Raw genomic sequence first — 26,782 nt, 5'->3', positions numbered from 1 at the left:
TGGTGCTTATTACCTCCCTTCCTCCCTCCCTTCCTCCCTTCCTTCTTCTCTTTCTTCCTTCCTCCCTTCCTTGTTCCCTCTTCTCTTCCTTCCTTTCTTCTTCCCTCCTTTCTTCCTTCCTTCTTTCTTTTCTTCCTCCCTCCCTATTTTCCTTTTTTTCTTATTTGTTGAGACAGGGTCTCATTATGTTGCCTGGGCTGGTCTGAATATCTTGGGGTTCAAGTGATCCTCCTGGCTCAGCCTCCTGAGAAGCCAGGATGACAGGCATACGCAACTGTTTTAAAGGTAATAAAGCTATGTATTAATGAATTAATTTTTTATTTTGGCTTAAGGTTGTCTTTTACCATTCCAGGAACTTTATAAGAAAATAAATTTTGTGTTTGACTTCTTTGAATGTTTTTTCAGTATCTGTTAACATCACCACTTTAGAATCCATCTCCTAGATGTATTACTAGATTTCCTAATTCTTAATCTTCCTTGAATTTCTTACATAAAATCATCTTTATGAAGGTAGTGACTATTTTATTGCACTGTTGTATTTAATTTGCTAGAAGCTTTTCTAGGGTGGCTATAGAACTTTCAGGCCCCAGTACAGAAGGAAAACATGGGGTCTTTATTTAAAAATTGAGAATTGTAAGGTAGTTGTGGCAGCAGCACTCAAGCCCAGGGTCCCTCTCATGTCCCCACACAGGATCACAACACAAAGCTGGCCCCAACTCTTGGTTTTATATTCTTATGTGACCTTGACATTGGCCCCTTGGCACTGTCTTGGTGAAGTTTTGGTGTCAGTGTGTGTCCATGTCACAAAATGAACAGGGCGGCTTGCTGTGTTCTTCATCTCTGGTAGTTTTTGACATCAGAATTAATTATTCCTTATAAATATGAAAGGGGACACCAGGCCTGACCATTTGATTTCAGTGCACCCTTGAAAAGTCATCTAAAGAACAACATGGATATTATTGCCACCCACGCTTCCCACTGTCTAAAGCCATTTGTAACCATTTGCTGTTTTTTTTTTTTTTTTTTTTTAGAAAATTGATTAACTTCATGTTTGTACTTTTTGGAGTAATTTTCCACATGAGGTTTTATAGTAACCTTTGTAAACGGCTTACCTTCAGTACACCCCCTTTCATATAACTGCGTTTATTTGTGTATCTCTCCCTTTCTGTATTAACTTTACAAAGATTTATTTATTTTATAGTGTTTTTCACCCAACTCTATCCCCACATGTACAGAGACAGCTGGAGAAGGGTTTATCAATTCCTTCCTCTTAGCCTGGAGCCTTCTTACTTGTTTTGCTGTGGTATTAATTTTTGCTTTTTCTCTACTGTTTCCACTTACATGTTCTACTTAGGCTTTTTGTTTGCTTTTTTCCTACTAGCTTTACATACTCTTGATTATAATGAACACACTTCAGATCATAGTTTCTGCTTCCACTTTGGGACATATTCCTTATCCATCAAAATTCAGTCCTTTTGTTTTGCTTGCTTTTTTTGCACTCAAGAATATGTAATTGTAAATCTGATCTCTATGATTCAATAGTTAGTTAAGAGCCCATCCCATCAACTGTTTAAAAATTTCACTTGCTCATTTAAATAATGTTATCAACTTCTTTTTCCACTGTATTTTAGGGCCTTGCATGAGTAATTTCTGCTGCAGACTGTGAGGGCTCTGGCCCAGCCTCTTCCTACTGACCCCTTGTCCTGGACACCCCTGTCCACAGGTCGGAGGCCTGGTCTGCTGCAGTCTCTCCGGAGGGCTTTTCTGCCCTGACAGTGGGGTCCCTGGCCTCTCCTTCCACCCTCAGCTCTGCCTCCCTGGCTAAAGTCAGGCTGTGAGCCCTGAGTGACAGGGATGACTGTCCAGGCCGGGTGCACACAGGCTTGTCCCTGGGTTGGGGGACATCCCTGCACCTGCACCTGCACCTGCACCCTGTACAAGTGTTTGCATTTGAGTCCTCTTCCCTCAGGGTCCCCATATAACCCCTACTGGGTGCTGATGGAGTCTCAGGCCTTGGAAGCATCCAGCCTCTTCAAAGGTCAAGGACCCAGACAGCCGAAAGCCTTTCCCAGGCTGTGTTCATTCAATTTCTTGGGCCTCACGCTCTTCCCGGCTCCCTGGATCAGAGCAGAGCCCCGTGGGTGGGTACAGGCTCCCTCCCAGACTGAGCCGGCCGCCTGGCCCGACCCAGAGGGCCCCTTATCCAAACTCAGCTCTGCGAGGACTCCTGGCTGAGCAGCCCCAGCAAATATTGGATCTCTGATCCTCTCAGCAGGAGGAATACTTTCTAGCTTCCCTGGAGTGCCCTGAGAATGAATTATTTACTATTTGTAAAGCACTTTGTAGGGTTCAGTCTCATTACACAGGGACCACAGCGCCCAAACACAGCCCTGGATGCCTGACAGGGTGGCTGTTACTATTAAGCATTTATATAGCACTTTACATTTGCCGAGTGCTTCCCAATCATTTATTAGTTAATTCTCCTTGCACTCCAGAGCTGTCAGCAGACTGCAGCCACCATGCCCTCCTGCTGCACAGGCAGCTTTGGGGTCGGGAAAGATTTGCCCTCACCCTATGGTCCCCGTACTTCCAGCTCTGAGCTCAGGTTACACCCAGGACAGGTCGGAGCTGCTGGCCCTGCCTTGGACCCAAGAACTGGCTGTGGATTTCACTGCTTCCAGCCTCATCCTCAGCCCACTCAGCTCCCCAGGAAAGCTCGGGTTAGGGACTTTCCTGGGTGACTCGGGTGACTCCCTCAGGAGCACCCTGGACCTACGAGCTTCTGGGATATGAAGTACAGAGCACTAGGTGTAGAGTCACAGCCTTGTCACACAAGAACTGTGACCCTCACCACATTTCCTAATGGTCCCAATGTTCTGGTCCTCAGTGGTCAATCAGGAATAGAAGAATCAAGCAGGCTGCAGAGAAGCCAGAGAGGCCTCGCACAGGACAAAGGAACAGTAGTGGTGAGGACTGAGACTCTGGTCACTGTCACGGCAAAGTGGGCTCTGCCTCTGAGTGGCCACCAGCAAGCCTACAATGTGACCAGAAGGAAAGCTTTGGATCAAGGAAACCCAAAAGGACAGTGCACATCCCCAGCTTTTGCTCAGGAGCCTAAAGATAAGGAAAAGGAAAAGCGCAAGCACCACCCTGTCCCTTAGCTGTTAGTAAGTCACCCTGGTTAGAATCACCCAGCTCTTGGAGACTTTCCTTCCCCCGATTAACAGGTGTTTCAAAGCACCTAGAATGACATAGGTTTAGCTTGAGGAGATGAAGTCTTCACTGTCCCTGAGCAGAGACCTAAAGAAGGTAGCCACACCTATGGGCAAACAAGTGGGGAGTGCAGAGTGGTGAAGAGCACAGGCAAACATCCAGGGCAGGGGAAGGCACAGGACACCTGTGAGTGGAGCGGAGACCCTGGTGCCAGGAGGAATGGCAAAGAGCTAAGCCCCAAAAGCCGAGGTGAGAGTGGGCACTTTATTCCCCATGCAGAGCCACTGAGGGCTGTCGGGAAGTGTGGCTTTGTGGGTCATGGAGCCCTGAGCAGCTGTGAATCTGAGAACCAGCCCTGCTGGATTATTCATCTTGGCTCCAAGAAACTCAGTGTGCCCCTCTTAGAGTGCCCGAGTGTGCAGAGCTGGTGGGGCAGCTCTGTGGCTCCAAGTGAAAATCGCTGCTTCCCAGATGGCCTGGTCATAGCCCTCGCAGCTGTCATCTCCCGTGAATGGTGTGACTCAGTTGGGTGCCTGGTGCCCTGTGCTGCTGGGAACTCACTCTGCATCCCAAGGCTGGGAGCAAGCAGCAGCTCTGCAAGCTGCTCCCCATGGCAGGGTGACATCCTTTTCCTGTCCAGCAGCCTGGTGCTGGGGAGCCAGCCCGGCTGTCTTCTCTTCCCCAGTGTCGCGTTGTCTCAGAGCTAGAGGCTCCATGAGTCCCTGAACTCTCTCCTGGGCTCTCACAAGGGCTTTGGGGGTCAACAAGCTGCCCGGGAATCTTGGCACTAAGAGAGACTGCCAACTGCAAGCGTACCACCAGCGTGGGAAAATAAGGCCTCCATGGCTTAGAAATCACAGGCTGCTTAGATGGTGGTGAAGCGCTGCAGCTGGAAAGTTTAACATCCTCAGATCTGCTCCTTCACTGTTGCTTAAGATGATGGCTACAATCACCCAGCCACACTCAATTAATTGCTGGCTTTGTCATCTTGACAGTGCTTGGCTTGGAATCTGTGCCAGGCCCAGTGGTGATTTCCTTGAAACCCCATTGTTGGGAAGCTTTTGAGAAAACAGAGTTGAAGACTGAGGCCAGAAATGAACCCACAAACTGCTCCCCCATATATATATATATATATTCAATACAATAAAGCAAATAGTGTACTAAGTAAAGACTAAACCATTGACCTCTTACACATTATAAATTCATAATTATAGGAAGTTTATAATTAATTTTCACTTACCAGCCCTTCCTCTCTGGAAACTTGTGATATCTCTTCCTCACAACTTCAGCAAGATGCTTGTAAATTTGCTTGGCTTCTCTCAGAGGACTTGTTTAAAGGGGATCATATCTTTGAAGCATTGTCATCCCCAGGAGCTCTTCATGCCCTGGGCTCCCCACCTGTGTTGTACAGAAGTTTTACTAGGAATCAACAAAATTCATACCAGTTAGCTTCATCAGAAAGGAGATTTTAAAACCATGAAAGTCTGCTTACAGGGTCTCTGGGGAAACCAGGGAATGAACTTGGCTGCCACACAGCCAGGAAATTGCCCAAGTGTGCATACGCGGACCTGCTCTAGCTGAATTCTACACTGCCATTGCCCACAGCTTTGTGGCCCTGGCCCCACAGCACTGAGAGCCCACTACAGCTTCGAAGGGAGCCTGAAGCTTCTACCAACGGAAATCCTGGAAGACATTGGGTCCTGCTGTGTGGCCAGACCCTCTGCTGTGCTCTTCCCCTCCCAACTGAGCTGGACACTAGGTCACCTATGAAACTCTGTCTGCGACAGAGCCTGCAAAATGTAGTTTCTGGCCTCTTGGTCTCTGCAGAACAGAAAGCAAAGTGAGAAAGAAGTTGACTGAGTGGTTGATTTATAGACTTATAGATTTATAGACACTGCCTATTGTAGCAATGGGTCTCAGTGTTGATGGCTGAATACTATTCCTTTGTATGGGGATACTACATTTTGTTTATTCCTTCATATTTGATGGACATTTGGTTTGTTTCTAAGTTTTGGCTATTGTGAATAGCACTGCTATTAGCATTTAAGTACAAATTTTTGTATATGTGTAAAAATTTGTTTTCATTTCTCTTGGGTACATAAATGAGAGTGGGATGGCTGGGTCACATGGTCACTATGTTTAATTGAGGAACCATCACTCCATGTCCCACAGTGACTGCACTGTTTTACAGCCCCACCAGCAGCACAGCTGGGTTGCTTTATCCACATGCTCACCGACACTTGCTGTCATCTGACTTTGTTTCTAGTCATCCTAGCGATCGAGAAGTAGAGTCTCATGGTGCTTTTGGTTAGCATTTCCACAGTAGCTAATGGTTTCACCATCTTTTTATGTTTGCTGCTGATAAAATCTGGGTGAGATTATCTGGCCATGGCTACATTCTGGCTGTCTTTGCTAGAAGTCAAGAGTGCAGCTGGTGCCAGAGGTCAGAGACAGCTTCTCTCTGCGCGATCTTTCCAGAGAGATCATTGGTCTGGGATCTGTATTCCCTCAGCTGGGCAGAGGTGCAGTCCCCTGGGTTGGGAGGACTCTCACAGCTAGCTCCCTCCTCGGGCCTGTCCTCTCTCCTATACCCCAGCCTGGCCTCCTCCTACTGCCTCCCATCTCAGGCCAGTTATAGCCCATCTGCTGATGTCAGAGATGCCAAGGGGAGTTCATTTCAGGGGTTAGATTCCCTTGCATGAGGCCCTGATGGTCCTCCCAGTAAGGACCAAGTCCCCAACCCCTGGTGGTATGGATCACACCTAGGGCCTTGCACAAGCTAGGTAAGAATCCCCTACCATGCTGGGAATGTAGCTTAGTGGCACAGTCCTTGTCTGGCAAGCATGAGGCCCTGAATTCAATTCTCGGTACCAAAAAGAAAAAAAATCAAAACTGAAAAATTGTATAAAGACTAGCATAGAAAGTAAGAGACATTTGGCAATAAACCAGCATTTACATGACTAACAAAAGAATGAACAGAATCAGGACTCTGAATTTGATGCCATTACATCAATTATGGTTGCTAAAAACTAAAATCATTATATTAAAAAACTGAAAAAAAAAGAACTCCCCACCAAGGAGCTTCCCCAGCCATAGTCTGGCTCTTAAAGGGTGATATGCAGCAATCCCAGTGTCCTTTTCTTCTCCCTCCCATGGCCACAGCCTTGTGAGAGAAGTAGCTCGGTGCCTGAGAGGCCTTCTGCTGACTGAGTGGAAGTGTGTCATGCTCCTAGTGCACTCCCACAGGATCTGGTGTGGGTGTGCAAGCTTAAGCTTTTAAAGGCAGAAACCAGAAAACAGTCAACTGCTTTCCTTCAAAAGAGAGCAGTCCTGGGGAAAATCTAAAAGTGGATCCAATGCTGGGGAGACTGAGAGTTGAGTTTGGCAAACATCATCTTAAAGAGTAGATAATAAATACTTCAGACTTTGTGGGCCATTAGGGATTCCTGTCACAGCTCCTCATCTCTGCATTGGAGCTCAACAGGATCCCTATACAACATGCAAATGAGTGGGTGTGGCTGCATCTAATGAAACAACAGGCTGTATCTGTGGGACCCTGGGAGGGTGACGGTGGAGGATAAGCTGAGGACAGGCAACCTGTCAAAAGGAGATATCACAAACAGAAAATCTTCTACTGGTGATTGCATCTTCTCTGATACAAACCAGTGGTTCCATGCACCTCATGAGATGCTGGTTGTTTCTGGTGGATGTGAGGAAGTGCTGAGGGTATGCACAGACATGGTACTGGAGTAGCCAGTGAGAGCAAGTATTGTGCTCACCCTACCATTGGAGCTCAGGAAACTCTCAGTGCAATATTCATGAACCTCTAACTGAAACCAACACTGTGATTCAAATGGTAGAAATTTGCCTGTGTGTCTGGAAGGTCCAGCTATTGGTGGAGAAGTGGCAGGGGGACGTAAGAAGTCCCCCATGTGCCCATCCCACCTATCCCACTGCTGACAGTTCCCATGAGAGCTCTGCTTTCCCCCCAGCACTAACCCTACTACACATGAATGCATGGTGGTCTAGTTAGTACCGCAGGGATAAGACAGGGAGACAAGGCAAGACCTAGGCAGGGGACAGAGACACAAGTGCCTGGGGAAGGAGGGCCAAACATTGAATCATCACCTGTGCTCCAGCCTAAACTCACATCATGCTTGTTGGGACAATGTGGAGGTCACACTCCATGCTGGTACCCCTTTCTGTCAGTTTCAGGTGGAGTTATTTAGCAATCGACTAACCTGGAGAATCATTTCCCCTGTGGAAATGGAGACTGTTTGGCTGTTGTTCCTATGGATTAGCCGTACATGGCTACCCAACCCACCTGCTTTTACTTCTCATGAGATCATCTGACTTGATTGAAAAGAAAGCAGTGTGAAGACCAGATAAGCCATTTCTTTTCTTTTTTTTTTTTTTTTCAGATAAGCCATTTCTAAAAGGTGGTTATTTTGATCATGAAGATGGAGCCAGAAGTTTCAGCTACAGAAAGCCCTTTCATGACATTTTACATTCTAAATAAACATAACTGTTTTGTTTTCTGAGTGATAATCGTCTTATCAGGGCATGGAGCTCTTCTCAGGATATGAGAGGTGGCCAGCTGATGGCTGTCTAGCTACGAGGACATCACAGAGCACGCTCATTCGATTTAAAGTTAATTTTTCAAGGAAAACTCTGGAGGCCAACACAATATGAGATACAAAACCTTTCAGGCAGATTTGGAAGTACGTTAATCCCCCCAACAGAAGCATAGTAACAACAACTCACCAAACAGGAGTCAGAAAGATGCATATGACACAACCCCAGCACCAGTTAAAAAATTCATGGGAACTCCCAGCGGTTAGTCTCATATGGTGTAAATGAGCACCACTTTCTGGAAAGCAATTTGGCAAAGCACTTCAAGATTCATAAACAGGACCATGTCTGTGATCCAGAAATGCCTCACCTGGAAATCTTTTATACAAGGAGATTAAAAATAGGGAACAGCACTGTATATCTGAGTGTACTGTGTAAGCAAGCTACAACATCAACAATGAGAAGGGTGATTTAGGGTATTTTCTGGCTGATGACTAATATGCAGCCATTAAAGAGCCAATTAGAAAGACACTGGCAACGTAAAATGCAAAACAGGCAGGATTAGAGTGGTGTATGCAACATAAAATGCGTCTCACCCCAGGGGCTGGAAGAGAATCCACCAAAATGGTACGGTAGTCAGATGGAATTAAGAATGACTTTTCAAAAAACTGTTTATTACAAACAATTTCAATTAGTTATTCCTTATGTAATGACCTGTCTATGCAGTCTTATGACCCCGCTGATTGGACTTATGACTTGTCTCTTTTTTATACAGTTCTGTACATCTTGTTTATAGAACCTTAGTGTCTTTTTTTCATACAGTATACCTTGTTTATATACTACTCTAATTTTTGCTGATTGTACTGCACAGTATAGAACTGTGGTTTTATGTTCTGCTATACATTATAGTACTGCATGTAAGACTTATGCAAATAAAAGCAAAGTCATCGTGTTGGAGTTCCCTTTGAACATTCCTTTGTTCTGAATATTGTACTGTACATGCTATATACAGTTCCTCATTTAGTGACCAATTCATTTAACAACCGAGTCGCAGGAATGAAACTTCATTGTTGAATGAGGAATGTCTCTATACACAGAGGAAGAGCAGATAATAAACCAGCACCTAGGTTACACAATGACTAAATTTTGCAATATTTGCTTCATATTTCAACATATCTAATGGATGTTCTTTTTTTTGTTTTTGGTACCAGGGATCGAACTTGGGTCCTTGTGCTTGCGAGGCAGGCAGTGGAACTACTGAGCTAAATCCTCAGCCTGGATGTTCATTTTTTAAAAAAATTATTTTATTGGTACATTTTAGATATACAATACATTTACATTTATCGTTGGGTGCTTGTACCTGTACATGATGTATCTTAGTTCTTATTTTTTCCCCATTACCTGTGTGCCCTTCATCCCCTCCACCCTTCCTTATTTACATAGATTTCATTCCCATTTTTTTTCTTTTCTCATAATTTTTTCTTTTCCTTCTTTCCTTTCCCCTTCCACTCCAACCACCCCTACACCTTTGGACCTTTTCCTATTTCAGATTATCAATTATTTATTTTAATCATTTTAATCCTTATTTACACTTTCAGTTTCTCACACTAGAGAAACTATTCAGTATTTATGCGTGTGTCCTATTTATTTCACTTAAGAGTATAGCCTCAATGTGCATCCATTAAGCTATAAATGTCTCTAGTTTCTCGATCTTTATGGCTGAGTAGTACTCCATTTTATATAAAAAAAACCCCACATCTTCTTTATCCAGTTTCCAGTTGATGGGCACTTGGGCTGCTTCCAAGCTTTAGTTATTACAAACCGTGCCACTATAAACATGAGTGGACATATATCACTGTGGTATGATTCTTTTAATTCTTTGGGGAAGATACCCAGCAGGGGAATAGCTGGGTCAAATGGGACCTCTAGCCCCAGTTCTTGGAGGTATCTCCATACTGATTTCCACAGTGGTTGCACCAGTCTGCACTCCCACCAACAATGGAGAAGGGTCTCTTTCTCTCCGCACCACTGCCAGCATTTGTTATTGGTTGATATCTTTTCTTTTTCAATATTTATTTATTTATTTATTTATTTATTTTCCCCATTAAGTTTATTGGTACATTTTCGGTATAAAATACAGTTACATTTATCATTGGGATCTTATACCATTACATGAGTCTCTTCGTTCTTATTTTTTATTTCCCCTTCCCTTGCCATCCCTTCACCCCCTCCACCCTTCCCTATTTGCAAAGACCTTGTTTCCATTTTTTTTCCTCTTCTCATATTTTTTCCTTTCCCTTTTTTTCCCTTCCCCTACCCCTCCCAATTCTCCTGCTCCTTTAGACCTTTTCTTCCTGTTACACAATATCAGTTATACATTTTTAAATTACAATATTAAGATCTAGGAGGTATTACCACAGATTTTACAGCATTTAAAAGAATATAGAAAGCATATTACAAAAATCTTTTCTGAAATAAATTTGACAACTTCTAAGAAGTACCTTGGAAGACAAATAAATGAAACTAACTCTGGAGGAAATATAAAATTTGAATAGCACCTATTAAAGAAAGTATATTCCTAGCTTGAAAACCTACCTAAATGACAACAGCAGGCTCATAAACATTTTAGCTGATAAATTATATCAAACAATTAAAGCAGAAAAAAGAAGGAACACTTCTCCCCTCATTTTAGGAACTCAACATTGTGCTAATCCTAAAACTGGATAAAGATAATAGAGGAAAGTATGAACATAGATAGAAATTTGTTTAACAAAACAAACTATTGGAAGTCAGATCTGGCAGGATGTAGAAAGTGGTTTTGTTATAGGGATGGCAGTGTTGGTTCAGCATTGGAAGATCCACCCCCAAAAGTCATCATTTTAACAGAGGAAAGAAAAAAGCCATATGATCCTGTCACTAGTTGGAGAAAAAGTATTGGACCAAATTCTACAGCTGTTCATGGTAAAAGCTATCAGGAGACTAGAAGTAGAACAGAAACTTCTCAACAAATTAAAGACATGTACTCCATACTTCCAGCGAGAATGCCTTATATGAATGGAGAAGATACAATGCTTTCTCCTTAAGGTGGGGAACAAGGGCAGATATGCTTACTCTTTATCTGTCTATTAAACTTTGAAACCTAGTCCCTAACAAAATAGTCTGGCAATAAAATGATACAACTAGGATAGGATTGGCATGGCAGAAGCAAAATCTTTATATGTAGATGAAATGACCACCTACAGAGAAAATACTAAGAAATCTCTAGGAGCCCCTAGAACTTGTATTTGAATTTAGCAGGATTAGAAAACACAAGGTATATATAAAAATTCAGGTCTGTGTATACTTGCTATAAATGAAGAATTGGATACTGAAATTTAAAAGTTATGTAGGAGTACAAAGGACCTAGAAAAGTTAAAAAGCAAAAACAAAAACAAAAACAGTCTTGGAAGACCTTTAGTACCTAATTTTAAGACTTCCTCTAAAGCTACAGTAATCAAGGCAGTGTTGGTGTAAGGAAAGACATATAGATCATTGGAATAAAACAGAGAATCTAGAAATAGAACCACACATATATGGTCCACTGAGTTTTGAAAGATTATTTAACATTAGCATTTTATAGAATATAAACTCAATTCAAGAGCCAAGGAAGAGATAGTGTTTTCAGCAAATGGCACTAGAACACCTGGTATCCATATATAAAAAATTAACCTCAACTCTTTTTTTCCATACATGAAAATAACTTGAAGGGATCTATGAATCTAAATATGAAAGCCTAAAAGTATAAAACTTTAAGATGAAATTATAAGGGAAAGTATTTATGAATTCAGGGTAGGCAAGAACTACCAAGGATAGAAAAAACATGATGTATAAAAGAAAAAAATTGATAAATGAGATTCCATCAATATTTAGAACTTTAAATGACATCGTTAAAATGAAAAGTAGTCCTTAAACAGACCATATTTACAATGCATATAACCTGTGACCAGAATATATAAAGAATTCTTAGAGCTCATTAATAGACAACCCAATTAAAATGTAGACATAAGAAGATGATAAATAGCCAGTATAGCACAAGGAATGGTGTGCAACTCTAGAATCAGAAAAATACTAATCAGTACGATAATAAGACTGAATTATACACTCATTAGGGAGATGAAGTTAAAAGTTTTAAAAGCCTTGTCATGACTTTTTCTTTTTGTTGGATTCTCCCCCTTTGCGTTTAATTTGTCACTCCCAATGGATTCATTCTGCTGGGTTTCCTGGGGTTGTGATCCTCATTGTCTTTTCCTAGGGTATTGTCTAAAATGATTTGGAGTGCTGGTTTGGTATTCATGAAGTTCCTGAGGTGCTCTTTATCATGAAAGTATCTTATTTCTCCATCAATTTTGAAAGTTAGTTTTGCAGGGTACATCAATCCGGGTTGGAGGCTGTTTTCCTTTAGGGCTTGAAATACATCACTCCAAGCTCTTCTTGCCTTGAGGGTTTGCACTGAGAAGTCTGCTGTGATTCTGATGGGCTTTCCTTTGTATGTGATTTGTTTCTTTTCTCTCACTGCTTCTAGAATTTTGTTCTTCTGTTGGATTTCTGGAATCCTAACTATTATACGCCTATGTGTAGATTTTTTTTTTGATCAAGGCTAGCTGGAGTCCTATATGCCTCACTTATCTGTATGTCAAGTTCTTTTCCCCTCCTTGGGAAGTTTTCTGCCATCACTTCTGAGAACAGATTTTTTATGTCATCTGCACTCTCTCCTCTTTCTTCATTGACTCCAATCAGTCTTATGTTATTCTTCTTTGCATTGTCTAGCAGCTGCTGGACTGATTTCTCATGTTCCCTTACAATTTAAAAGCAATTTTTCTTTTTCTCCTCACTAATTGCAATCTTATCTTCTATATGGGTAATTCTATCCTCACATTGGTTCATTCCACTGAGCAGACTTTTGATGGAGTTTTTAATCTCTTGGAAATCTGTTTGTATCTGTTCTATGGATTCCATTTGTTTCCTATGTTGGGATTCCATCATGTTCCTCAGATCCTCTATTTTTTTATCTGTGTCCTTTCTAGATTTATTAATCATGTCTTGCACCATGAGCACAATCTTTTCAGTTATCTGAGAAATTATTTCTGATTTCATTTTTCCCAGATCCTCTTCTGTTGCCAGTTCAGAGAGTCCAGGTGGTTGAGTATCAGATTGTTCCATCTCATTTCCCTTTGGGGTTGCTGTAGGTGATCTGGCACTCTGTTTTTGAGGCTTGTGTGTTTTCTCATTTCCATGGGTGGGGGGTGCTTCTGGCGCTCACGCAGCTCACCTTCTCTGCCCTAGGAGCCTGGGATGGAGGTGGGGAGCGTCCTTCAGGGTTCTGGGACCAGCTGAGTTTCTCTGCCCTAGGAGCCTGGGATGGAGGCGGGGAGCTTCCTTCCAGGTGCTGGGACTGGCTCACCTTCTCTGCCCTAGGAGCCTGGGATGGAGGCGGGGAGCTTCCTCGGTTGATTTCTTGATAGCAGCCATTCTTTCTAGGGTGAGGTGGAATCTCAGTGTTGTTTTCATCTGCATCTCTTCAATGACCAGTGATGTTGAACATTTTTTCATGTACTTATTTGCTGCTTTTACTTCTTTGTCTGAGAAATGTCTGTTCATTTCAGATGCCCATTGTTGAATTGGGTCTTTGAATTTGAGTGTTCTGATTTTTTTCAATTCTTTATATATTCTAGATAGTAGACCTTTGTCTGAGGTACAGCTGCTAAAATTTTTTTCCCATATTGTAGGTTGTCTCTTAGCTCTGTTGGTGGTTTCTCTTGCAGTGCAGAAACTTTTTAATACAATGAGTTCCCAGTTGTTGATTCTTTGTGCTAGTTCACGGGCAACTGAGGTTTTGTTCATAAAGACTTTTCCTATGCCAATATCTTCAAGAATTCTACCTATCTTTGAGCAAGTTTGGTGTTTCTGTTTTAATATTTTGATCTTTAATCCACTTCAATCTTAGTTTAGTGCATGGTGTTAAGTACGGGTCTAGTTTTAATCTTTGGCAGGTTGAAATCCAGTTTTTCCAACACCATTTATTAAATAGGCTATATTTCCTCCAATGAGGGTGGTTGGCTCCTTTGTCAAAGATGAGGTGGCTGAGTATGTCTGGAGTTGTTTCTCCATCTTCTAATCTATTCCACTGATCCTCAGGTCTGCTTCTTTGCCAATACCATGCTGTTTTTATCACAGTAGCTTTGTAGTACAGTCTCAAGTTGGGGATTGTGATACCCCCAGCCATGTTTCTGTTGCCTAGAATTGCTTTTGCTCTTCTAGGTCTCTTCTGGTTCCAAATGAATTTTTGGATTGTTTTCTCTAGCTCTGTGAAGTATATTGTTGGAATTTCAATCGGCATTGCATTGAATCTATATAATAGTTTTGGAAGTATGGTCATTTTCACTATATTGGTTCTTCCTATCCAGGAACAAGGGATGTTTTTCCATTCTCTTATACCTTGCTCAATCTTCTTTTTCAGAGAGCTATAGTTTTCAGTGTAGAGGTCTTTTGCTTCCTTTGTTATGTTGATTCCTAGATATTTCATTTTTTGGATGCTATTGTAAAAGGAACTGTTTCCCTAATTTCTCTCTCAATGTGTCTGCTATTTGTGTATAAGAAGGCTATTGTTTTTTGAGTGTTGACCTTATATCCAGCTCCTCTACTGAATCTGTCAATTAGTTCTACAAGACTTTTGACTGAGTTTTTTGGATCTTCTATGTAAAGTATCACATTATCAGCAAATAATGAGAGTTTAACTTCTTCCTTTCCTATCTTTATTCCTTTTATTTCTTTCTCTTTTGTAATTGCTATGGCTAATGTTTCCAGAACTATATTGAACAGGAGTGGTGATAGTGGGCATCCTTGTCTTATTCCTGATTTTAGCATGAAAGTTTTCACTTTTCGACCATTTAGTATGATGTTGGCTGTTGATTTTTCATAGATAGCTTTAATCAGGTTGTGATAAAGACCTTCTATTCCAATATTCTGTAGCGTTTTTATCATGAATGGGTGTTGGATTTTGTCAAATGCCTTTTCTGCATCTATTGAGATGATCATATGGTTTTTGTCCTTGACTCTGTTAATATAGTGTATTACATTTATTGATTTATGGATGTCGAACCATCCTTGCATCCCTGGAATAAATCCGACTTGGTCAGGGTGTATGATCTTCTTGATGACCCTCTGTATTCTGTTTGCCAGTATCTTGTTGAGGATTTTTACATCTATCTTCATTAGGGAGATTGGTCTGTAGTTCTCTTTTTGGGTTGGGTCTTTCCCTGGTTTTGGAATCAAAGTAACACTTGCTTCCAGGAATGAATTTGGAAGCCTTGCTTCCCTTTCAATTTCCTTGATGAGATTAAAGAGTAATGGCAATAGTTCTTCTCTAAATGTCTTATAGAATTCAGCAGTGAAGCCATCAGGACCTGGTCTTTTCTTTCTTGGTAAATTTTTTATTACGTTTTCAATTTCACTCATTGTAATTGGGGTGTTTAGAATTTCTATATCTTCTTCATTTAACTTTGACAATTCATATGTATCTAGCAATCTGTCCATTTCTTCTGTGTTTTCCATTTTATTAGAGTACAGGTTCTCAAAGTAGATATTGATGATCCTCTGGATTCCTGCTGAGTCTGTTGTGACTTCACCTTTTTTGTTCTTAGTTGCATGGATTTGAGCCTTTTCTTCCCTTTTTTTGATAAGGTTGGCTAAAGGTTTACTGATTTTATTTATTCTTTCAAAAAACCAACTCTTTGATTCATTAATTTTTTGTATCATTCTCTTAGTCTCCATTGCATTGATTTCTGCTCTGATCTTTATAATTTCCTTTCTTGTATGAGCTTTGGGTTTATTATGCTCTTCTTTTTCTAGGAGCTTGAGGTTCTGCATTAGGTTATTTAACTGAGTTTTCCTAATACAGGCATTCACTGCTATGAATTTCCCACATAGAACTGCTTTCAGTGTGTCCCATAGATTGGTGTATGTCATACTGGCATTATCATTTTCTTGTAGAAACTGCCTAGTTTCTTCTTTAATTTCCTCTACAACCCATTGGTTGCTCCAGAGGGTGTTATTCAATTTCCATGTGTTTGTGGGAGTTTTGCAGTTTCTTATGTTATTGATCTCCAATTTTATTGCACTATGGTCTGATAATATACTGGGGATAACTTCAATTCCTTTGCACTTATTTAAACATGTTCTATGGGCAAGTATGTGGTGTATTTTGGAGAACAACTTGTGTGCAGCTGAAAAGAATGTGTATTCTGATTTTGTGGGGTGGAACACTCTGTAAACATCTGTTAAGTTCATTTGTTCGATTGAGTTCTAGCATTTCATTGCTTGTTGTTTGTCTAGTTGATTTATCTATTTGTGACATTGGGGTATTGAGGTCCCCCACTACAATTGTATTAGTGTTTATTTGGTTTTTCATGTCCATTAATATTTGTTTTGTATAGTTGAGGGCATTCGTATTTGGTGCATATATATTTAGGATTGTCATCTCTTCCTCTTGGATTGTTCCTTTCACAAGGATGTAGTGACCATCTTTGTCTCTCTTAATTAGTTTTGGTTTGAAATCTACTTTGTCTGCAAATAAGATTGCTACACCTGCTTTTTTCTGGACTGTTTTCCATCCTTTTACTTTCAGTCTATGAATTTCCTTTTGAGTTAGGTGTGTTTCTTATATACAGAATATTGCTGGGTTTTGCTTCTTAATCCATTCTGCCAGTCTGTTTCTTTTGATTGGTGAATTGAGGCCATTAAAACTAATAGTTATAATTGATAGATACTGACTCATCCTCATCATGATGTTATACTGTTGTTGGCTCTTTTATTTCTTATTTTTCCCCCTTTCCCTTTAGTGTCTTACCCTGCCTGGCAGCTTCCCTCTGTTGGGCCTCATGGAGTTGTGACCTTCATTGTCTTTTTGTAGGATATTGCTTAGAATTGTTGGTTTGGTGTTCATGAAATTTATCAGGTGTTCTTTGTCGTGGAAGTATGTAATTTCCCCATCAATTTTGGAAGATAATTTTTCAGGATACCACAGTCTAGGTTGGAAGTTATTTTCTTTTGGGGCTTGAAATACTTCACTCCAGTCTCTCCTTGACTTGAGGGTTTGTGTTGATAAGTTTGCTGTGATTCTGATGGGTTTTCCTTTGTAGGTGATTTGTTTCTTTTCTCTAACTGCCTGTAGGGTTTTGTTCTTCTGTTGGGTTTCTGGGATCTTGACTATTATATGTCTAGGTGTAGATTTTTTTGATCATGGCTAGTTGGAGTTCTATATGCCTCACTTATCTGTATGTCCAATTCTCCACCTCTGTCTTGGAAGTTTTCTACCATTACTTCTGTGAACAGTTTTTTTAATGTCAATTATACTTTCTCCTATTTTTTCGTGGTCTTCTTTCAATCTTATGTTGTTCTTCTTTGCATCATCTAGCAGCTGCTGGCTTGATTTCTCATGGTCCCTTACTATTTTTAAGAAATCTGTGTTTTCATGGTCCTTCACTGCAATCCTGTCTTCTATATCTGATATTCTATCTTCAGATTCCCTTAATCTGCTGTGCATGCTTTCAATGGAGTTTTTGATCTCCTGAATATCTGTTTGAATCTGTTTCAGGGATTCCATTTCTTTCTTATGTTGGGGGATCATGGTTTCCATTTCTTTCTTATGCTGGGCATTCATGGCTACCAGCATGTTTCTGAGCTCATCTACTTTTTTTAATCTGTTTCTGTTCTAGAGCCTCTAATCATGTCTTTCACTCTGCTCACCATCTCTGTAGTTATCTGGGAGATTATTTCTGCTTTGAATTTTTCTAGAGCCTCATTCATCTGTTTTGTTACTTCCTGTGTTATCAGGTCAGGGTGTCCAGGTGGTTGATTATCAGACTTTTCCACCTCGTTTCCCCCAGAATTTGCCTTTTGTGAGGTGGAAGTCCAAGTTTGTGACTTGCTTAAATGACTTCTCATTTCTGTTTTTGGTACTCTCCTTGTTTTAGTTTCTGGGTTGATACTTTGAAGTTGCTTATTGTAAGTATGTTTGTTGATGTATTTAGAATCCTTATGGAATGATTGCTTCTCAGAGTTGTGTTCCAGATATGGCTAGTCTTTAGGTTTTGAGTCTCTAATGGCTCTGAGGCTGTCTCATTTTCATTATACCAGGAAGGAGAACTGATTAGATCAATCACAACACTTTAGCCCAAGTGATACAATTAGCAACACAATAGCATCAAGTACCTCCTAGAAAATGACAATTTGTGGTAGTTATTAATCTATCGCCTTTAACTGTATGAATTAAATCAAAATCAAGGACCAACCCCACATATGTTTATAGTGAATAAACTCTTTAATGTAGCAAGTTTACCCTTTGGAATGGAGTGTTAGAAGGAGTTGGGGAGGGAGGGATAGGTAGAGGCAAGTTAGCAGTGAGCCCAGAGGACACAGGTGAGAGAAGGAAAGAGAAGAAAAGAAAAATAAAGAAGAAATACGAATTAGGGCCAGAACAGAAACACAAAAAGAGATGAAGAACAATGTGGGACAGAAAGGGAGTGAGGGAGATAGAGAGAGAAAGAAAAGAGAAAAGAGAAAAAAGAGAAAATAAAAAATTTAAAAGAGTAGAAAAAGAAGGAAAGAAATTAAAAATAAGAGCAAAAAATAGTGGTAATTTTGTAAATAACAAGTAAAAGATAAAAATGAAGGGAGTCCTTTAGGGTATGTCTCTTCTGTCACAATAGACAACGTGGGCAGCAGTGTGTAGTTATAAGTCAATGAGTCTCAGTAAGCCAGTCACAGACCCGTGAGATTCAGGCAGATTTCTGGCTGCAAGTCCCAAGTTGAGCTCCCTGTTCTGCTGTGGGGTTGAACTCTGCAAGGTTCTATTGCAGGTTCCAGCTGCCTTTCCCCTGAAGATAGTCCAGGTTCTGATGGGAGCTGATGATCCCTCTAACTTACCAAGCATGGTGGTCTGGTGTGCCTTTACTGCAGAGATTCTCTTCACTTTTCCAGTGGGCTTCAGTTATCATCAGGGAGCCTGACAGAGGCCCTCTCTCTCTTGTTCACATCTGCAGCTCAGGACAATGGCCTTTATGTCCCCCTGTGCCTCTGTAGTGTGGAACCAGGTAGCTGCACAGGCAAGAGGCCAGAGGCAGCTGGAGGGTGTGCCTGGGGGTTCCTTACCTGCTCTTGGTCACAAGTAGGCATAGACAGCTGGACAGAGCTAGGCTCAGTCAGTTCTGGGTGCTCTGCCCATGCGGCTCTGCCCGCGTGTCTTGGATGCTCATTTTTTAAAAAGCCATAAGCAGCATGACATCATCATGAGACAAAATAAATAATTTTTATTTTGCATCCTTTAAAATTTGTAATGAAATTTTAGACTCAAAGAAATGTTAAAAGAATGGTGCAAAGGGTTCTGTTATACTCTCTGTAGGATTTCCAGCGTTAATGTGACATGTTATTTGCTCTAATCACCTTCCTTCCTGTGACACACATTTTATTTTTTCTAAACCATTTGAAAAGAACTTGTGGAATTGATGTCCATTTACCCCTGAATACTACAATGTGCATTTCCCCAAGATGGAGTCATTCTTGTGCATAACTGGGGTCCAGTGATTATAGCCAGAAAATTACGTCACACAACTGGATACCAGACCTGAACAACTGCACAAGACAACCGCAGCCCCAGAAGGACCCCAGGCTGGCTTCATGTTCTTCAGCCTAGTAGTTTTTGAACAAGTGGCTCAAATACTCATTTTGCACCGTGCCCACAAATCATGTAGTTTTCCTGAGTGTAAGACTACTTAACTTAGAGGCTGTATTCAGATTTTACATGATGGTATACTTTGTAGCAAAAACAAAACCAAAAGAAGCAAAAATCAAATAAGCCAAACCACAAATCATATATAACATTGAGTTGTAACACCTCTTCATCTACCTCCACTTAGGAAAAGGTCCCGAGCTCCTTCTGTCTTCCCTGACACTGCTGTGTTCAAGGTGCACAGGCCAATCACCCTGGAGAATATCCCCTGGTGTGGGGTTCCTAGGGCTTCCCCGTGGTAGTTAGATTTAGGACTAGCATGCTCAGTGGGACCACGGCAGAAGTGGCGCTATCTTTTTTTCAGTGCACTGTCTCAGGATGTCAACTTTGATCAGCCAACCAACTCTAAAGTTACTGTTTTCATTTTTGACATTTATCACTACAGAGTCTTCTCTCTATATATTGTTACTCTTCAAAATTTCCCATTCACCTGCAGCATCAGTTGATGATTCTTGCCTGAGGGAATTGTTACGATGATTGACAAGTGATGACTTCTAATTTCAAATTTTCTTCCTCGGTTAGTTGACCTCTACTGTAAGGAAGAATTTCTTCCCCTAGTGACTGATTGATTGATTGAGCTCAGGATGGATTTCTGGATGCATCAGGTAATTATCTATGATGCCATTATTTATTTTGATGTTTTCACTGTTTCAGATTTGGCCAGTGAATGGCCTTCATGTTGGATCCAGTGTTCTTTAGATACGTCACCACAATGTTTGAGCACTTCCTAGCACAAAGAAATGTTCCAGTCTCATTTGTATTCTGTGCTCCTGCCTGGGAGTCAGCTATTTTGCCAAGCAATGCTGGCTTCTCTGAGCAGATATGGCATTGGGAATCAAAGGTCTGGATGCCAACTGTGCCCTTTGCATTGGGCATCATTACTTCTAGTGGTCTACCATGCCACGTTCATGTACACACACCCACATCCACTCACTCTTCCACAAACATGCAGTCTGTGTAGCCACTTAGTGATTTTGTCTCTCTAATGTATTATGGTACCTCTATCCTAACTCAACACCACAAGGCTAATCTACATTTCCCAGTTCCCCTATGTCCAGCTCCTTTTCTCCAGCCACAATGCTTTTTACTCCATTACCCACAGTGTGTTTGTGTCTTTGCTCAAATAAGTCTTTTAAAGTTTGGACAGGTTCTATCTTTTAACTGGAGAGAGCATGGGTTTTGTGTAGCTTTATTTGCTCTGTGTGTGTGTGTGTGTGTGTGTGTGTGAGATCTTTCTTTTTTTGGGGGGGTTTATTTGGGAGATTTGGATTTAGTCATAAGCACAATGTTGGCTGCCAACAGTAATTTCTTTCTTTCTTTTTTTTTTTTTTTTTGGTGCTGGGGATCGAACTCGGTTCCTTCCACTTGCGAAGCAGGCAGCGGAACCACTGAGCCAAATCCCCAGCCCCAGTAATTTCTTAATACTATCTAATACTAATGTGTTCAATTTACCCTGATTTGTATATAGTATCTTTTTACAGTTGATTTGTAATAATGATGATCCAAACAAATTTAAACTTTTAGTTTGGTAATAAGTCTTTTCAAATTGTTTAAATAATCCATCGCAGCACCCCTTTCACTCTATTTTTTTGTGGTTGAGTTAGATTGTTCTGTAGAATTTCCCACATTCTGGATTTTTTAAATTTTACACTTGATCTTAGCCAAAAGGCCGAGAAGCGATTGACTTTTCTAATTTTAAATGAAAAAGTGTCATTTCACATGTTTCTGTCGTCCTCGGATTTTCTTTCACCAGCAGTGGGACCAGCACTTGCTCAAAGTCAGGTTCATTTTGTTTTGCAGGTGATGTCATAGAAACAAAGAGCCTTGGACCTGGGGCCCCACTCTGAGTGGAGTTTGGCAGATATCACCCTTCAATTTTTAAGAAGACCCTGTTAATCTTCCACCTAGTGGACTTGTGTCATTATGGCTGTCAGAACTCATTACCTTGAATAGGATAACCATGGCTAACAGCAAGTAATTGAACATTTCCAAATACCGAATAGAGAGCATTCTGAATTTTCTAACACAAGGAAATGCTATATGCCTACCTTAGTTATTTTCCCTTCACTGAGACACAATACTCAACACAACTCTAAGGAGGAGAGGTTTATTTTGGCTTACAGTTTGTAGAGATTGCAGTCTACAGTGGGCTGGCTCCAAGGAAGGGTGGCATGACAGAGGAGAAATACCTCATGCCATGGTGGTGGGAAGCAGTGAGAGATCAAGGAAGGAGGAGGGAGAGAAACCCTTCCAGGCCACGCCTCCAGTGACCCACTGCCTCCAACCAGGCTTCACCTCCCAACATCATATTTAGATATAAACTCATCAGTGGACTAATCCACCCATGAGTATCACACCCCATGGTCTGATCAATTCCCCAAAGCCCCACCTATGAGCACTTGAGGCTTTGGGGCACATTTGGATATAAACCATAACAATGCCTGAGGCAATGGATATGCCAATAATTACCTGGATCTGGTCATTATATATCACGGACATATATTGAAATGCCACACTGTACTTATAAATATGTACAATTCCTATGTGTCAATTACAAATAAATTAATTTTTAAGAAAGATTCACTGCCTTGAGATAAGAAAACTGTGATTTTCTATTTCCATGTGAGTGGCACTTCACTTCTTTTCACACTTATGCAATGTTGTCAATATACTTGTAATTTAAAATACAAATGTATAATAGTGAAAGTTCACACCAATTTAGCAACAGTTGCAAGCAGGGGCCAAATGGCATTGTCCATGTGAAAGGTTTGTAATCTGGTTTTCCAGACAGTCCAGGGCTAATTCCTCCTGAGAGCACAGTGGATGCCCCTGAGCTCTAAGGGGTTTATTTTGGGACTGTGTATGGCCAGTTAGAGCCCTGCACAGACTAGAAGGGATTTAAAATGCACTTAGCCTATCACTCAGCACATCCCCTTTGGGTATTCGCTCTGGGGGCTGCCATCTGTCTCAGGGTGGTGGCTGAGTAGCCTTAAAGATGGGAGTGGTTCAGGATTCAGAGTGTTAGGCCAGGGTACTGCCCAGGGTGTCCTAGCAGCAGTGTGTGTGATGATGATGGACTGTAACATCCTGCAGGAGGCTCTCATGTGCATGTGTGTGTGCTTGTGTGTCTGTGTGTGTGTGTGTTAAATTAAATGAGATCCTTATGAATATGAATGCGTTGGACAGCATGAAAGAGAGATCCGAGTCTGCCTGAGTCAACAAGGATAGAACTCAAAAACTTAATATCAAGTGAGAAAAAGAAAAAAACTAAGTACAGAGAAACCACTGTATGCCACTTATGAAAATGGAACATGCCAAATGTTATTACTGGTTTTCTATGAGTAGCTATGCACCCATCTTATGATCCTCCTTTAGTATCCATGAAGGTGGGTTTAGGACACCCAGTGTCCAAAACTGTGATGGCAAGTCCCTTCTATAAAGTGGGATAGCGTTTATAAACAACCTGTGCATTGTCCTGTAAATCTTGCACCGTTTCTAGATGAGTTATAATAACCTAGCATGGTATAAATGCTAAGGGAAGAGTCATTGTACTGCACTGTGAAGGAATAGTAATAAGACAAGAAGTCTGAACATGTTGAGTACAGATGCAGTATTTTTTCTCCAATATTTTTGACCCCTTTGTTGGTGAAATCTGTGGATGTGGAACCCTGAATATGAGGGACTGACTGTACAAATTATAAAAACGAGGTGGTGACCATGAAAAACTCAAAAGAGAGGGCCTTAGTTTGAGCTGAAGCTTTCTATCAGGGACTCGTTATATATACATATATATGTATTATTTATGCAATTAAAAAAAGGATCATACAAAGAACAGGAGAAGAAATATGTCAAATCAGCATATTGGTTAATTCATAGTGGTTTGAACTGTGGGTTGGTATGGTTTCTTTTTTTTTCTTTGTATTTTTCTGTATTAAAAAAATCATAAAAATTGTAAAACAGAAAGACTGGGCTTTACTTAGCAGTGGCCAAACTTGTCCAAGAAGACATGCAACAGGTCCCTGGCAGGATGGTGCCCCCTAGGGGCAGGGAGGCTCATTCAGCCCTGCAGCTGCCGCTAGGGTGGGGCAGTCCCAGGAAGGGCGCTTCTCACAGGTTTCCTGTGGGCTTCTGCAGTCTGAGGTTCTCTTGACACAACCCTGACACAAACTCGTCTCCCAATCTGACCCCATCCTGTCCGCCTCCCCACAGAGCCTCAGAGACACCAGGGAGGCTGGGGGGTGTGGGAGGCAGGCTCACTCAGAATGGGGCTCCAGCCTGGGAGGGTGTGGGTGGCTCCTCCAGCTGCACAGCCTCCTGCCAGCAGCCTGGGTGGCAGCGGCCACTTACCGGGAGTCCTGGGACAGGGCACTGCCTCCGAGGGTGTGTTTGGAATGCTGTCACCTTCTGGAATGGATGGTGGAGGAGCTTGCACGTGGATGGTTTTATTTTTACTCGACATTTCTGGAGAAAGCTTAATGGCTTTGAGTGCTCCTCTCTGTGAATTTAAAAGGGGGTGGGGAGCGTACATAATTGCAATCCCACAGCAGGGCTATCGGCCTGCCTCTGACTATTAGGTCCCATTAAAGATGTAATATCTGTGGTGTCTCAGGAGAAATTCCTACTTATTTATGCTTAGTATTAGGGCAAATATTAGTTAGCATCAAAACAGGATGCAGTTAATTCTAATCTGATGTCACTGGCAGAGCTGGGTTTATAAACAAAATAAGTGGCAATTACTTTTACATTGGACTGATCATATTTTTGAGCAATTCCATTTTGTGTTCCTGAGGCAGGTCCAAAAGGAAGGTGAGCACTTCAGGAAATGCACAGGGTGTGCTTTTAATCACACTTTATTTAAACGCACAAACGAAGGCTGCCAGCCCTCTTCTCCCTTCTCCTCCTCCCTCAGTTCTCCTTTGGGGCAGTAATTAGGAAATACAACCCAATGTAGGAAATGAGCATTGCCGCTTTTATGAGGATTTAAAACCAAACAGCTTTGCTCCTGTGGCGGAAAGAGCTGCTCTCTCTCAGAAGGTGACAGGTCCTTCCAGGCTACCTGGGGCTGAGAGTCCTGGAAGATGGCAGCATGGTGCCCTGGTCAGCTGTTTCCTGTGAGAAAAGTGGAAAGGCTGGACAGGGCCTTGTGGGCAGGAGTAGGCTGTGATATCAGGCTAACTCTCAGGCACAGCCTGGAGACAAGTCCATTCCCTTCCCACATAGCAGCTGATGGCCAACACCCATTTGTTACCCTGGCTGGTGAAACTGGGCTTCTGGAACCTTCTTCTCCTGAGCCCATGACCTCAGGTTCCTAAAGCCTCACCTCCCGGATTCTCTCAGGGATCCATGGTGTCCAGAACTCCCTGTGTCAAGGGTGTTGGGCCCACAGGGAATATGGTGTCCCAGCCTATTCCCACTCTGGCACCCAGAGTCTGTCAATCCTGACATGTGGGGAGGGACCACACATCCCATGGGCTCCCCTCTGGAGTGGGGAGATGGCCTAACCAGATAGAGCCACATGTAGAACAGGAACAGTATTGTGGGTGTCCCTGTGAGCTTGGGACTTGTCCTCACATCATGGGGTACAGGTCCAGTCTCCACATGGCCCATCACACTGCACATACTGTGGACATTTCCTTCTGGTGGCTCAAGGCCTCCAAATATGGTGGGGTCCTACAGACTTCTTCTGAGCTCTGCCCAGTGGCCCACGTTAGACAGGAAATCATCACCCCACCTTTCTCTTTCTGTTCACAGTGAATAACCTCACCCTCTTCCCACGTGCTGGCCAGGGTCTTGTCCTTCAGTCCACCCTCACCTTTCTTGTCACCCTGTCCCTGTCCCTCAACATCATTTCCACAGTGGACTTCTTTCTCCCTCAGGAATACTGTGCTTCAGTCTCTATCAGTGCTCCCTAGTGTCCCTGGGGGATGAGCTCCAGGGTCCCCTTGAGCACCAAAGTCCGCAGATCCTCCATGCTCCTCAACAAAACAGCACTGCATTTGTGCATCACCCACACATAGCCTTTAATTCAGTAGTCCCAACTTTTTTGGCACCAAAACCTTGGTTTTGTAGAAGATAATTTTTCCATGGACCAGGGTTGGGGGTTGTTTTATGAAGATTCAAGTACATTACATTTATTATGCACTTTATTTCTGTAGTTATTACACTGCAATATATAGTAAAATAATTCTGTAATTCATTATAATGCAGAATTGGTGGGAGCCCTACAACTAGACACTCTCATTTGGGAGTGATGGGAGACAGTGGCATTTAAAGTGTATTGCTTATGCCCAGACTACTCATAATCTCATTTTTCTTGCTGTCACTGCAGAAAACCCTTCTTCACAAAGACAGGTAGTTGGAAATGGAAGCAGGCTTTTCAGGGATTTTTGTTGCAATCTCAGAATATTCTGCCTTGACTTTAGTCCAGACCATGTGGAGATATGAAGTTGTCTAAAATATATTTTTAAGGCCACTGTCATTTATGATCTCAAATGGTTGATCCTCTTTGAGTACAAAGTTGATCTGGCTTATTCTCACATGGGTCACAATCCATTCCTTCCCAAGTCAGAGATCTTTTGTGGTTGAGAAATAATGCTCAAACTCTTTTGAATGGTGATGTAGGTGATATTTACCAGTTTAGAGAAAGAAGGCCCTGGCTCAATCTCTTTTAAAATCTCTGCTGATATTTGAAACATATAAAAAATTCCAGGCCAGGGATGTAGCTCAGTGGCTCTGTGCCTGTCTGGCAAGCACAAGTTCCTGAGTTTGATCCCTGGTACTGGAAAAAAAAATCTCAGTGTTCACTAATCACCTCCATAGCTTCAATTTGCCTTTGAATGCATCCATTTTATCTGCCAAGTTGAACACAGTTGCCATTCTCCTCTGAAGTGATAGATTAAGTTCAGTAAACAGAGCAAATTATGTCACATGAGTAAGAAAGTTTGATGACCCATTCTGTGCCACTGAAATGTGCTTCCAGTAACTATTTTTCTAAAAGAAATCTCTGGAGTGGCTATCATAATTCAAAAACTGGCCAGTGACCTAACCTTAAAAAAACCACTTCACTTATGTGTATAAGAGAAGTCATGTGTGTTCTGTGTCTATTTCCTCATAGAGCTTCATGAGCAGATGTGAGTTAAGGGGATGTACTTTAGTGAGACTAATAATTTAAAT

The 26,782-nt window shown here is 41.7% G+C and overlaps 1 long non-coding RNA gene across 2 annotated transcripts in view; it reads left to right on the top strand.

Moving 5' to 3' along the window:
- LOC110347417 (uncharacterized) overlaps window positions 1-23,431 on the top strand; it is an 88,112-nt gene extending 64,681 nt beyond the window's left edge. Inside the window, exons 4-5 of one of the 2 annotated variants that reach the window (XR_002392046.2) lie at window positions 20,132-20,214; window positions 21,410-23,431. This is a non-coding gene — a long non-coding RNA (uncharacterized LOC110347417). Of the gene's footprint in view, window positions 1-7,634; window positions 8,745-20,131; window positions 20,215-21,409 lie in introns of those variants that run through there. The other variant, XR_002392047.2, reaches the window with a different exon arrangement.
- The last annotated feature ends 3,351 nt before the right edge of the window (window positions 23,432-26,782 follow it).

The sequence above is a fragment of the Heterocephalus glaber genome, unplaced genomic scaffold, assembly GCF_053883595.1.
Source record: "Heterocephalus glaber isolate CG9 unplaced genomic scaffold, H.glaber_assembly_v1.0 deba00001150, whole genome shotgun sequence".
Taxonomy (NCBI): Eukaryota; Metazoa; Chordata; class Mammalia; order Rodentia; family Bathyergidae; genus Heterocephalus; species Heterocephalus glaber.
The sequence above is the reverse complement of the archived record's forward strand: the minus strand, read 5'-3'. Positions and strand labels throughout refer to the sequence as shown.